General features: G+C 34.4%; 1 non-coding gene and 1 pseudogene across 2 annotated transcripts; one reads left to right on the top strand and one right to left on the bottom strand.

The window, feature by feature from the left end:
* Positions 1-7,150: 7,150 nt before the first annotated feature.
* Positions 7,151-7,232, bottom strand: TRNAS-GCU (transfer RNA serine (anticodon GCU)). Its single transcript has one exon. It is a non-coding gene; the product is annotated as a tRNA-Ser (tRNA).
* Positions 7,233-7,326: 94 nt separating this feature from the next.
* On the top strand, positions 7,327-9,702 carry LOC105421401 (pentatricopeptide repeat-containing protein At1g08070, chloroplastic pseudogene; annotated as a pseudogene). Its single transcript, XR_016052568.1, has one exon. The product of XR_016052568.1 is annotated as a pentatricopeptide repeat-containing protein At1g08070, chloroplastic pseudogene (transcript).
* The last annotated feature ends 4,545 nt before the right edge of the window (positions 9,703-14,247 follow it).

Raw genomic sequence — 14,247 nt, 5'->3', positions numbered from 1 at the left:
CATCATGAATCTGAAAAATGAATGGATTTTAAATTTTGAAAATAGACTTTATTTTTGGACCATTCATTTTAATTATTCGCATATAATTATAACTTTAATACTTTTAAGTTGCAAAATCATGAATCCAAAGTAGACATGCCTCAAGAATGACTTAAACTGGATTTTAGATCCTAAATCCATATGTAAGATTGTTTTTGGAAGGGAATTGCTTAACTTCCTTAAACTTTCCCCCTAATAAAGGGAAAATTTAAAATGAAACCTTATTGAAACACGGTCCCCTTCCAAAAATCCATCTTGAGGAGGATCTAAATGTCCCTCTAGGAGTATTTCATCTTAGATATGTGACTTCTCAGCTCAAAAAGTAGTGCAAATAAAATGATTTGCGCGGAACTACGACATTGTTCAACTCCAAAGACTAAATTAGTATAATCTTAAGGTTCAAACTATTTTCTTTTTAAATTCATGATCGCAGTGATTCTGTAAATTTTTAGGTTCACAATCCATCTCTAAAATTATTGAATGAGGCTACATTTGAATCTAAAATTATTGAATGAGGCTACATTTGAACAGGTGTGTAGGTTAACGCCCCCAAACCTGTTCTTAACATAGTTAGCAAGTTGGGGACTATCAATAAATAGGTTCACCATAAAATCGGAAACAAATCGTTTTTATTTTAAAAAATCAGATGAAAAAATTGGGTAAAAAATATGGAACGGCAAAAATATTTCATACAAAGATATCGTTGATATATCGGATTAGGCTCAAAAAATCAAATAAATTTATAATATTAGAAATTTTGAAATTTAAAAAAAAAAAATTTATGTCAAAGCCATCAATTACTAATTCATCTATAAAAACTTTACTAAACTAATATAATTAAGTCAATTAATTTAGATGCCTCGTGACTCTCATTCAATCATCCAATATTAAATATATAATTAACTAGTATATACCAAAAAAAAATGTATCATATAAATCTACCCGTTAAATATTTTAAGAAACATCACACCTACTTATTACATAAAAAAACGAATATACTATATAAATTTATTCATTAAAATACTTTAACTATGGTATAGTGACAAATATACTCTATAAATTTATTCATTAAATACTTACACATCACACATACTTAGCAGGTACCAAAAAAAATACATGATTTTTGTTTTCTCAATACAATGATTTAACTATGGTATGGTGTATATGGTCACTCCATAACTATGGTTAAAGTTTTATAAATTTTTTTAATTGAAAAGAGGCTCATAGAAATTTGGGTTTCACAACTGTGATTACGGTTTTGAGAGAGAAGAAGGCCCGTAGAAATTTGGGTTTCACATCTGTGTTTACGGTTTAGAGAGAAGAAGGAAGAAAGAAGGAAGAAAGAAGAGAAGAGAGAAGAAAGAAGAAAGAAGAAGGAAGAGAAGAAAGTAGGGCTGGGCCCATATCCATTAGGATTTGTAGAGAGAATAAGAAGGAAGAAGAAAGAGTTCATGGGCTTCACAAACCCTAATAGGAGTCCTGATTTTTAGAGAGAGAAAAGGATTAACTCTAATGGAAGAGGCCTTGATTTTTAGAGAGAGAAAAGAAAGAATCCTAATGGAAGAGACCCTAACTGATTTTTAGAGAGAGAAAAGGAAGATGGGATGCTGATTTGCGATAATTTGAAGAGGGTTGTTCTCTCTAAATTGGGATAGTTTGAAGAGGGTTGTTCATTCTTTTGGGGAAACAGGATAGTTTGAAGTGGGTTTTTTATTTTCTTGTGAGAAACAGCAAGCAAAGCGGAAGGATTAAGTTTGGAGAACTAATGCTATATGTACAATTGCTTCGGAAACAAAATATTGATTGCTTGGTCCTGTAGTCACGCTCTCTGCTTCTCATTCATCAGTAAAAGACTATGTTTTGAGCTCTAATTTGTACCATAAACAGTATTTTCATAAAAACAATTATCACAAATAATCACATAAATCTGTATGTATATGATTTATTTACACAATGATTTACTTTATAAAATGATTTGCTATAAATAATATTTCAATGATTTTCCAAACTAACAACTGAAATATGCATCTATTTGTTCAAGTTTTTTTAAAAAATTCATACCATCAACCTATTGTGGCTTTGAAGAACACAATGGGATAAAAGTTTCTATTTTAGCCTCTCTTTTTTTTAATAATATTTTTTTTTCAAAAGCGTGAGAGTAGCAATGGCTTCAATACACAAAACAGGAAAAAAAAACTTTCAAAAAGAAAAAATTTAGGTAAAAAAGGATACGATTTTTTTGTCAGATTTAAATCGTATTATGAAAAAAACACATTTTAAATGGTTTTATGAAAACGACGCGATTTCTTACCAACCTTTTCAAATAGTCTCCGTTTAAAACAGTTTCTATAAGAACGCCAACTTTTTGAAAAAATCGCCGATTAAACAACGATTTGCGTTCTTACAATATGGTCATGCCACCTGAAAATTTATTTAAGTGCTAAAGTCAATCAATTTAACATCAATAATATTTCAAGATTTTTTTTGACTTAGGTATCCCCTCAAGAATTTCATTAAAAATATACAAATTATCCAGGTGATAAGCATGAAGCCGCATCTCAATAGGTAGAACCGTAGAGTACTAACATGATGCAACTAACAAACAGTGGATGGTTTATTGGCCGCTTGATGCAATCACCCGGCTTTCTCCACCATCTGTCCGTGGAAATGCAAAGTTTAGGTTACACTAGTACAAAGCTTTAGGATCCCATTTTATGGAAAAAAAAAAGTATACAATTAGACTATTTACATTTGGTAGGAGGTGGTCAAACTTAATTTTGACCGTTGGATATAAAATTGGATGGTTGCATTTATCTCATCGACGAAGCTCAAACTTAAAAAATAATAATAATAATGAACTTTGTGACACCCAACCATCATATTTCACCTTAGATGGTTATAAACAATGGTTTAAAAAACGGATCGGTGATCAGGATCGGGCTTCCAAAAAATCGATCCGGATCGGCGAATCGGCGATCCGAATCAGGAATCTGGTGAATCGGTCAGAATAAAGCTTAAAAAAAATTCGAAAAAATTATTAAAATTCATTATAAATATTGTTTTTTAGGAATTCAATAAAAAATGAGGGTACTCCATTAAGAATTTTCATGTTTTTGAATGAATATGCGAATATTGATATGTTCTTTCCCTGCATGAACTGCCATTCAGCATTTAATTTACAGTATTTCGTGCTCATCCCTACACTGTTGCTGTTGGGACTCGATATGTGAATAATATGGCTGGGATAGGGTGGCCTCAGAATCATCATCTCTCTCATTTTCTCTTTGAATAATATGGATTAAAAAAAAAAATAACAAATTTTCAAAAAAATCGATCATGGATTAAAAAAAAAATCACAAATTTTCAAAAAATTCTATCATGGATTACAAAAAAAAATTCGATCATGGATTAAAAAAAAAAAATCACAAATTTTCAAAAATTCAATCATAGATTACATAAAATTCGATCATGGATTACATAAAATTCGATCATGGATTACAAAAAAAAACAAAAAATTCAATCGTGGATTACAAAAAAAGAAAAAAACAGTTCGATCATGGATTACAAAAAATTCAATCATGGATTACAAAAAACTCTATCATGGGTTACAAAAAAAGCAAAAAACAAAAAATTCAATCATGGATTACAAAAAAAAAAACAAACATTTCGATCATGGATTACAAAAAAAAACAAAACATTTCGATCATGTATTACAAAACATTCGATCATGGATTACAAAAAATTCTATCATGGGTTACAAAAAAAAAAAAAAAAAAAAAAAATCGATCATGGATTACAAGAAAAGAAAACAAACATTTCGATCATGGATTACAAAAAATTCTATTATGGGTTACAAAAAACCAAAAAATTCGATCATGGATTGCAAAAAAACAAAAACAATTCGATCATGGATTACAAAAAAATCGATCAAGTATTACAAAAAAATCTATCATGGATTACAAAAAAAAAAAAAAAAAAACCGTACGGGACTCGCCGATTCATTGTTCGGACTTGCCGATTCCGTACAGTGAATCGGCAATTCACTGTACAGAATCGTCCGGTTCTCTCTAGAACCGGACGATTTTCGATTTTTTAGGCGATCCGGTCCCCTTTTCACGATTTCCGAGTCGAACCGGGCGAGTCCGGTTCGACTCGACGTTTTTTAAAATACTGGTTATAAGTAATTGTGACTTTCTTGTATTCAAATGAATAGTCGCATTATGTACAAACACTTTAGAAATTAGTTACTTTCAATTTCAACTCATTTAAAAGAAATATCAATAGAGAGCAACTCATTTTACCTTTCATGTTCCCCGTCTTTATATCATTTTATCCTTTCCTTAGAAAATCGTTTAATAAAAATAAGGAAAGCCTCACCTCATAACTCATCGAAAATTGCATTCAAGCATTAGAAAACCTTTACATCAATCATCTTGACTTAAACATTATGGTTGTCAAAAACAAAAAAAAAATTTCAAGCTTTAAAAATAGTGTATATTGTAACAAACTATCTAAACCACTCATTTCGCCCTAAAAGTAAGTGTTCATAAGTCCGCAAGATCTATACTATTTTTTTAGTTTCAAATTTGATTGCTAGCATTGAAAATTTATTTTTAGAGCCATCATGGAAATTTCCGTTGCCTAAAGTGCTTTTCGAAAACAGTTTGAGGTGAGGCTTTATTTTGTCTTCATAAAACCTATGTCTTATAGAAACCTCATCCTTTTTATTCATGTGGTGGGACAAACTTGGAGGAGTTGAGCAAGTGGTAGGGAGAAAAATAGATAAAAAATAATGAGTTTAGTTGAGGGTTGAGCATGTGGTAGGGTGAGAAGTACTTTTTCTAGTGGTTCAAACTTTAAAGCAAGTAAACTTTTGAGAAGTCTCCCAAATAGTACAAGTGCCCACACATGACATCAAAATTATTGAGCATGATTGGGGGGTGATGGAGCAAAGTGCAAAGATGAGGCCCAATGAACCGTGTAAGTGACCACACGGCTCACCAAAAGTGAGTCCGTAGCTGCATGTCATTGGGCTCACTACTAGCCTGTGCGCATGGATTTGGGATTTGGGCTTCCTCTTATTTTTTGGGCGTTTCTGTCAGGCGGTGCTCCCAATGTCAGCTTGGGTCGCCCACCAACTGGTTTCGGTCGACTCGGTGATCAAACCAACTCCATATTATCGTGAGTTTACTAAAACAATTAAAAATAGTGCGGTTTTTATAAGGTTGCAACCTTAAACAATCCAATTAAGGCGCATCTCCAAATCTTATCATAACATGTAATTAGAAAATTTTAAACTTTGTTGTAAATTTTTTTTTTTAGAATTATCTTAAAAACTATTTTCATACCTAATTAGAAAATTTTAAACTCTAAAATGGTTAAAATCAAATAGATCTATAAACATATGAAAATCTTGAAAATGGACGGTCAAGATAATGTGTTGCAAGATGCACTATTTTTTGGGACTCAATTTTTTTTTTTTTTTTTAATATTCATACATTTCGATGTCGAGATGATCAATTGGAGGGTTTTTAAACATTAAAACAGCTTTTCCGATAGATTTTTGAGGTGCATCGGTGATTCTACATTTTAAGGTTACAACCTTATATAAACTTTTCCCTATCTTAAAACTAAAAAAATTAAAACTAATTGGTTTGTGAAAAAAATTGTCAAATAGGTGTGTGAAAACTTAGATTTGCTTACCTATAAGAATGGATTGGTGACCCAGATCGCTCATCGAAAAAAAAAATTTGGGATGAGCGATCTGGCCAATAAAAAATGTAAAAAATTAAAGAACAAAAAACTAACAAAAAACTGAAAAAAAATAAAAAAATAAATAAATAAAAAAAAAGCTGGGACCAGTTTTTTCAAAGAAGCAACCACAATTAGCTCGATATTATGGCAAAACCAAGCCAGCCCCTCTGCTTCTCGATCCAGATCAACAGGTTCCGATCTGACCAGTTATGTTAGAGAATCAACTACAACCAGCCCGATATTTTTGTAGAACCTCCCCTCCAGTTCCCTATCCTGATTGGCAAGTTTCAATCCAATTGCCCTTTTTTAAAACCCTTGCAATAAAAAATGTTGTTCTTTGTAACAAATTTATGGAGGGATGAAATATGAACAATTTGAAACAAATTTCAATGTGTTTTGTTGCGCAATTTGACAGGGTAAATAAAATAAAGGAGCAAGGTTTTCTAGGCTTCAAAACAGAAAAAAAGGAGGTTTTGATGTAAAAACCTCACCCCAAAACTGAATTTTTCTAAAATAGGCCTTCTATTGAATCTACAATGGAATAATTTATGCCGAAATTGATCTATTAGGAGGGGTTTTGTAGCATAGGATCAACAATTGATCCAAAAAGGCCAGAAAAGTAAACACTCAAAAGCTATTTCTCAAGGTTTTTTCATGCCGATAAGGGTCCCAATGATCCTAATTGTTCGCGTCTACTCAGGCGATTCTAAGTTGACTGGTTGGTTTTTTAATAACAAAAAGTGTAAAGGCCATGAGTATGACCATGTCCATGTAGGCTAACATTAAAAAAGAAGAGGAAAATATAAGGGGGTGGACCCCTTGCAATATCACTAAAATGTCAAAAGATTACAAATTATACACACTTTTAAATTTTTACATCAATTAATATGTTCTACCTTCTTTTTTTTTTAAATGCTCCTATTCAATTTTAAAAAGTCAGAATAATTAAGCGTATTTTGATAATTTTTACCCCAATTATCATTCAGTTAAGATGTCTCATAAGGTAAAATTATAAAAGCACATGTAATCGTTTGGGCTTCCCGACACCGAAAAGGCAATTTAGAAATTTTTCAATATCTCCTTTAGAGAATATAAGTTCTTACTGCATAATATTAAAAGCATATATTGTAATTTATAATCTTTTAACTCAGTAATACCGTAAGGGGTTTTAAAACTTTTTTTAATATTTTCCCCGAAAATGAAACCCAGCTAGCCTAAGGTGAATATCCGCATCTTTATCAATTGTTCAGTATTCAAGAGTTACTTTTTTTCAATATTCAAATTTTTTAATATTTTCCCAGAAAAAAAAAATATAATAAGCATGATTGAGAATGAAACTCAGATAACAAAAAAGTGGCGACGCCTGAGAGATTCGAACTCTCGCGGGCAGAGCCCATGTACTTAGCAGGCACACGCCTTAACCACTCGGCCAAAGCGTCTCGATGAACGAGTTGATGGAAATAATAAATAATATTCTCTTAATATTTTTTAATAACATTATTTTAATATCTATCAATAGCAATGAAAGAACTCGCGAACGGCTAGTACCCATCTTTCAAAAATACAATTTTCCCCCGCCATACACTCTTTTCTGCATCCCCTTCTTTATGCTTCGTTCCTCTCGCTTCCATGTAGAGGCAGCTATGGCTTCACCTGCAATTGCCCATTTGCCCATTTCCCCCATTTACACACCAAAACCCCAATGTCAATCCCCCCACAACTCTAACCCTAATTCTACTCTTACCCCACAACTCCCTTTCATCCTTCAAAAACTCGAATGGTGTCGAAACATGGAAGAATTGAAGCAAATTCATGTCCCTGTAATCAAACTAAGCCATCTACAATCCACACTAGTTCTGAGCAAAATCTTGTCATTTTCTTCTATTTCTCCTTTTGGAAACATCGATTATGCACTTGCCTTTTTCTGTCAGATCACAAACCCAACTACCCATTTCTACAACTCCATCATAAGGGGCCTTTCTCAAAGCAAAAAGCCCGAAAAAGCAATATTAATTTTTAAAGACATGGTCCAAAGAGGGGCGATTCCTGATAATTATACATACCCATTTATCATTAGAGCTTGCGCTCGACTTGGGGCATTACAGGAAGGAGAGGAGATTCATGCTCAAGCTATTAAAGTTGGGTTGCTTTGTGATGTCTATGTAGTCAACAATCTGATGAGAATGTATGCTGATTGTGCTTGCATCGAAGCTACCCGCCAATTATTCGATGAAACCCACGAGCTTGATTTGGTCTCTTGGACTACATTGATTACCGCATATGCAAACTTGGATTTTCATAGGGACGCAATTGACGCCTTTCTCAACATGACTTTGGCGAAAATAAAGGCAGATGAGGTGACAATGACTGTTGTTTTATCTTCATGTGCTCAATTAGGGGACCTTGAATTGGGTGAAAGGGTCCACAAGTACATAGAGAAAAATGGGGTGAAATTAGATGTATTTGTGGGTAATGCTTTGGTTGATATGTATTTGAAATGTGGTGACATGAACATGGCTTTGAAAATTTTCGATGGAATGCCTAAAAGAAATGTAGTCACATGGAATGCTCTTATTGCTGGACTAGCACAGCAAGGGTTTTCTAAGGAGGCATTGTCAGCTTTTCGCCAATTATTGTGCACAAATGAGGCCACCCCAGATAGCCACACTATTGTTGGGGTGCTTTGTGCTTGTGCTAGCTTGGGCGCTCTAGATTTAGGCAAATGGATCCATGCCTATATAGGAAAGAATAACATTGAAACAAATGGGTTTGTTGGTAACGCGCTTATTGACATGTATGCGAAGTGTGGGAGCATAGACAGTGCATTCCTAGTCTTTAGTGACATGAGAGTCAAGGATGTGTATTCTTGGACGGCCATAATTGTAGGGTTCGCCATTCATGGGAAGGGTCCAGAGACCCTAGAGATCTTCATTGAAATGATAAGGCAAGGGATGGAGCCCGATAGTGTTACACTAATTGGAGTTCTATCTGGATGTAGCCATGCTGGGTTGGTTGAAGAGGGTCGACACCATTTCAAGGCCATGCCAAACTTGTATAAGCTCACACCTCAAATTGAGCATTATGGATGTATGGTTGATCTCTTTGGTAGAGCCTCACTTTTCGAGGACGCCATGAAGATCATTGATGACATGCCTATGGAACCTGATGCCTCAGTTTGGGGTGCCCTTCTTGGGGCTTGTAGGATCCATGGTAAGGTTGATCTAGGGGAAAGAATTGCCAAAAAGCTTATAGATCTAGAGCCTACACATGATGGAACTTATGTCCTTATATCGAACTTATATGCATCTAATAAGAGGTGGAAAGATGCGATAAATGTGAGGAAAACAATGAAGGGTTTGAAGATTAAGAAGCAACCAGGTTGTAGCCTCATAGAATTGGATGGTGTAGTCTACGAATTTCGAATGGGAGAGGAATCACATCCTCAAACTAAAGATATATACTCCATGTTAGAAGAGATTACAGAGCGTCTGAAACACGCAGGGTACACAGCAAACACTTCACAAGTGTTGCTTGATGTGGATGAGGAGGAAAAGGAGTACGCATTGTGCAGGCACAGTGAAAAGCTGGCTATTGCTTTTGGACTAATTAACACTAGCCATGGCACAACACTACGTATTGTGAAGAATCTTAGAGTTTGTAGTGACTGTCACTCTATGACAAAGTTTGTCTCTGAGATTTTCCATCGGGAGATTGTTGTGCGAGATCGGAACCGCTTCCATCACTTCAAGGGAGGATTGTGTTCTTGTGGGGACTATTGGTAGTTAGAAATTTTATTTTCTTATATTTTTTTCTTTTCGTGTTTGTGTTTTGGTGGAGGGAGGGGTGGAATCCCTAGTGTTAATTTGAAACTAAATATACTACAATAAAATGTTGCAGATAGGAAGAAAATCTCTAGGATCCATCGTATCTCACATATTCCTCTCTCTCTCTCTCTCTCTCTCTCTCTCTCTCTCTCTCTCCATTACACTTAGATCATGGTGTACTGATTTCTTTACTGGTTTTTTTTTTTTTGGTTAGTCAGTGGGGGAGAAGGCCCCTACCCATTTTTCATTAATAATAATAATAAAATACAGCTCATAAATTTACGACCCTAGAATAGGACAATTGTGCCACATCATGAAGTAACACGAGATTTTTTTGCTAGTTACTAAGAGCTTGAATGCTCAACTGATGGTGACCGGTCCAAAGGATAATGAGTAAGTTCAAATTGGAAACTTGGAAGTTTTCAAGCCCTGCATAAATGACCATTGTTCCTCCACTCTTTCTATGGGTTGATTAGGTGGGATTTGAGCATAGGATATTTGTGATGCACCCTACAAACCCTAAACAAAGCCAAATGACCCAATTCTAAGAACCCAATGAAAATCCAAATATTCCATTATTATAGGTTTATCTCTATGTTTATCATAAACCATGTAGTAGGTTGAATAGATTGGTCCACGATCTTATATGGATGGTTCTGCTTTGTTTTCTTATCCATTTGATTAGATGATTGGGTGATGTTTGATTGTGTATTGGAAAGTGTCACTTGGGAAAAGGTGTGTGGCCCTCCACAAGCTACTTGTTATTTGTTAGTGGGGTCACAAACTCGCTACAAAACAGCAGAGTGCTCATTATATTTTTCTCATATCTCTCTTGTGGACCATAATTCAGATCTCCCCTCTTGATTCCCCTGTGAAATAAATCTCTCTCTCTCTCTGCATTGATTTCATGATAAATCTATCCATCCACCTTGATTTTGTGAGGAAATTAGCTATCATTTTACTTGCATCTAACTCTACTTGAGGGAAGAGAGGACTAACTGAAATTGAGCAGAACGAAAGAAAAATGATTCTGGGTTCCCCGACCCGGCCCATGACCGGTTTCCACGGCCGGTTTGTGCAATTAAACACTACTTCGGGTTTCCCAACCACCGAGGCAAAGCGACGGACAATCCGACACTTTAATGTGGAGATGTGATTTATGTAAGACAAAATTAAAATATTAAATTGACGTGCCATATCCATGTATTCATTCGTGGAAAAGCGTTTAGCACCGGGGAACACATTCTTACATTTGCATCCCACGGCACATACCATCCGACCAAAGATTCCTTTTACAAAAACATAAAAATAAATGACTTAAAAATTTCCTTCAAAAAAAGACTATCTTTTTTAGTTTTTAAAATTTATTTTTTTAACCATGTTAGGGATTTCATATTCTTTCAAAATTAGGATCAAAATCTAATTCATAAATGGATTATTATGGGGGGGCACATTTCTACATATGAGTTTGGGGACCCATATAAACCGTATCCTTCATTTATTAAGTATATTAATGTGCAAAAATATATGTAGTCTCTCTAAAATAAAAATTGGAATTGTATACAATGAGACCATTTACCTTTGGAACAAGGAGGTCACAATTACTTACAACCATCCGATGTGAAATCTGATAGCTTGAGTCACAAAGTTCAAGAAAAATTCTTTTGAACGTTGAGCTTGGTCAAAGAAATAAATGCAGCCACCCAATTTGACATCCGATGGCCAAGATTTATTGTGACCACTTTGTACTAAAGGTAAATGATCTCATAATATACTTTCATATAAAAATTATCACACTTTCTCTTAAAAAATAGATCAGTACACTCTCTCGCTACAATAAATAAGAAAAAAGGAAAACTACTAAAATAAAAGTCTAACTTACAAATTTTTTAGTATTTTTGTTAAATTGAGTAAAAAAAAAAGAAAAATTTGCGGTCTCTCTACCCCCCTTTTATGCAAATGTAACAAAAATGGGTGTAAGTAATTTGTTTAAGTCTTGATTTTCTTAAAAAAAATTAATTTCTTTTAAAAAATGCCTACGTGATTAGGAATGTAACGTTTGGTTCACGTTTAAATATTTTCTAGAAAACATTTTCACATGAAAAAGTCCTCTCATATGGTGCAATGTGGGAATATTTTTATACCAATTGGTCTTAGTGCATCTTTTTACATTAATAGGCAACTAATTGATGTAAAAATATTCCCATACTTGATCACATGAGAGATTTTTTTTTATGTGAAAATGGTTTCTAGAAAACATTTTCATGTGAACCAAACGTGTAATGTTTTTATTCTTTTAAAATATTCTCAAGCTTTCCCCAAATTGTTTAAAGCACCGAAGTACATCCATCTTTAGATCATACCAAGGAGGCTTATGAAGCGAATCTGATAACATTGCTTTCAGCAATGAACTATCAAGAAAAACTTTGGCAATGTCCATGTATAAGAAGGAAATGTTAGCAATTATCCATGCCCTAAGTAAATGGATGTTGTGCTCAGTAGCATGATGCTTTATTATCTACACTAATCATCACAGTCTCAAATATTTTGTGGAATTCGTAACTTTGACTCTCAAGTAATCAAGCCCATGGGGTATAACTACGAAATTCTCTTTCGAAAAGAGAAGGAGAAAGTAACCGCATATGCTCTTCACCTCTCCATGAGAAACACTCTTCTCTCATTGTTATATCTTACCTCAACCTAATTAGACAGATGTCATTGAAGAGGGTCCTATGGCAAACCCAAATACAACAGTTAATGAGCTACTTCATCTTGGAAATATTAGATACTAAATGAGTTACATGAGACACTGATTGTGGGGGCATTTAGGATCCCTAAACATACTATTGAAATGAGATTAAGCATGACACCAAATAGTTTGTTGTTGTAGAAATGTGACGTTTGGTACTAACAAATCGGGGGAATCACTAGACTACTAAGGGATAGCTGCAACACCCCCCCAACAAAAACTGCCCCCAGGAAAAAAAACAAACACAAATCATCATCATCAAAATCTTTTCGCAACGAATTGGAGTCGGCTGCACGAATCCTTATTCATCATTTTGCTCAATTAAGGGTCATATCCTCAATGAGACCATAATTCTTCTTACCACTTCTAACCATATCATTTTGGACATATCTCTTGCCTTTTTTGAACCTCATCGAAAACAACCTTAATATTTCAATGGAATTCATTGAGCCACCAAATCTTATAGAAAGTCTCATCATATTAGAGGTGGGTGCCCATATGAGTAAGCAAGCTCACTTTTCTCCTCTATCACACCCATTTACTGTTGTTGTAATTTCTCAATTTTTCTTGATAATATATTTTAAGCTACATGGACTGCCAAGCTCCAATTTGAGTAAGAGCGATGATATTTCCCTGAGTATTTTTATCATGGATTTCTTAAGTTGTAGAGTACCTAGTTCAAAGTTAGTTCATTGCACCATTTCGAAATTAACAAGCAAACTAAATTGGTCAACAAACGTGTGAAGATTTACTTATGGTACTTAGTATCAACCAAATCCAAACATCGGGTTTAATGGCTTCCATTGGTTGTAGCACCCACCGCCTCTCCACCAAAATAGCCTCATATGAAGTTGCCTATGGGCAACCCCTCCATTTTCATGCAGGGGTGGCAATGGACCCAGGACCCGACCTAGGTCTCGAACCCAAATAGTATTCGAGTCCAATATCAACATCCGGACCAAACAAGACCTGTTGCCACCCCTATTTCATGTTAGATAGCATTGGAGAAAAAACCGTTTGATTTCTAGATTTAGAACTACAAAGCCAAGAGAATATATTGCATGAATTTTGAGGGAAAAATCTAAATTTATCAAAAATTTGTTTGAAATAACAAGCGAATAAAAAATACAAAGAAAAAGAGTTCTAAGTAAGTGATGTGAGAAACAGTCTTTATCTGTATTCAATGAGTTAAATTAGATAAAATACAATTGTGGATTTATAAAGAGGGTACAACTAATACTTGCTAAAACTATAGGATATAGTTTCTATATAGGTCTAGTATATAATTAGACACTGACAGATCATAATATCCAGTTGCCATATCTGTTGTAGTTGTCATATCTATTCACACTCCCCCACAAACTCTAGATGATTTTAAAGGAATCATGGAGAGTTTGGAAACAAATTGTGAGAAAGGATACAGGGGAAGAGACTTATTGAAGAAGTTGGCGACATGTGTTGCGGTGGGCATATATGGTACGAAAATTATGCCTGCTAGATATTATTGTCAAACATAGTGGCAATCGACTTCAATATGTTTTGTACACTCATAGAACTCCGGATTTTTTGAAATGTAAATAGTACTCTTGTTGTCACAATAAAGTGGAGTAGGAGTAGAAATAGTGATACCCATGTCTTCGAGCAACGTAGCCAGACAATCTTGGTGGTAGTTTGTGTCATAACCCGATATTCAGCATTCATACTTGATTTAGCTATTCATTTTTGTTTCTTGCTTTTCCAAGAGATAAGAGAATCACCGAGAAAAATGTAGAATCCTGTGGTAAATTTACGATCACTTGGATTACTTACAAAATCGGAGTCTTTCTAGGCCCGGAGCTCAAATGAAGTAGAAACGGAGAAGAATAAAGCTTGGTAACATGT

The sequence above is a fragment of the Amborella trichopoda genome, chromosome 3 (genome assembly GCF_054954075.1).
Source record: "Amborella trichopoda isolate Santa Cruz 75 chromosome 3, AtrichopodaSantaCruz75HAP2 v2.0, whole genome shotgun sequence".
Lineage (NCBI taxonomy): Eukaryota > Viridiplantae > Streptophyta > Magnoliopsida > Amborellales > Amborellaceae > Amborella > Amborella trichopoda.
The sequence above is the reverse complement of the archived record's forward strand: the minus strand, read 5'-3'. Positions and strand labels throughout refer to the sequence as shown.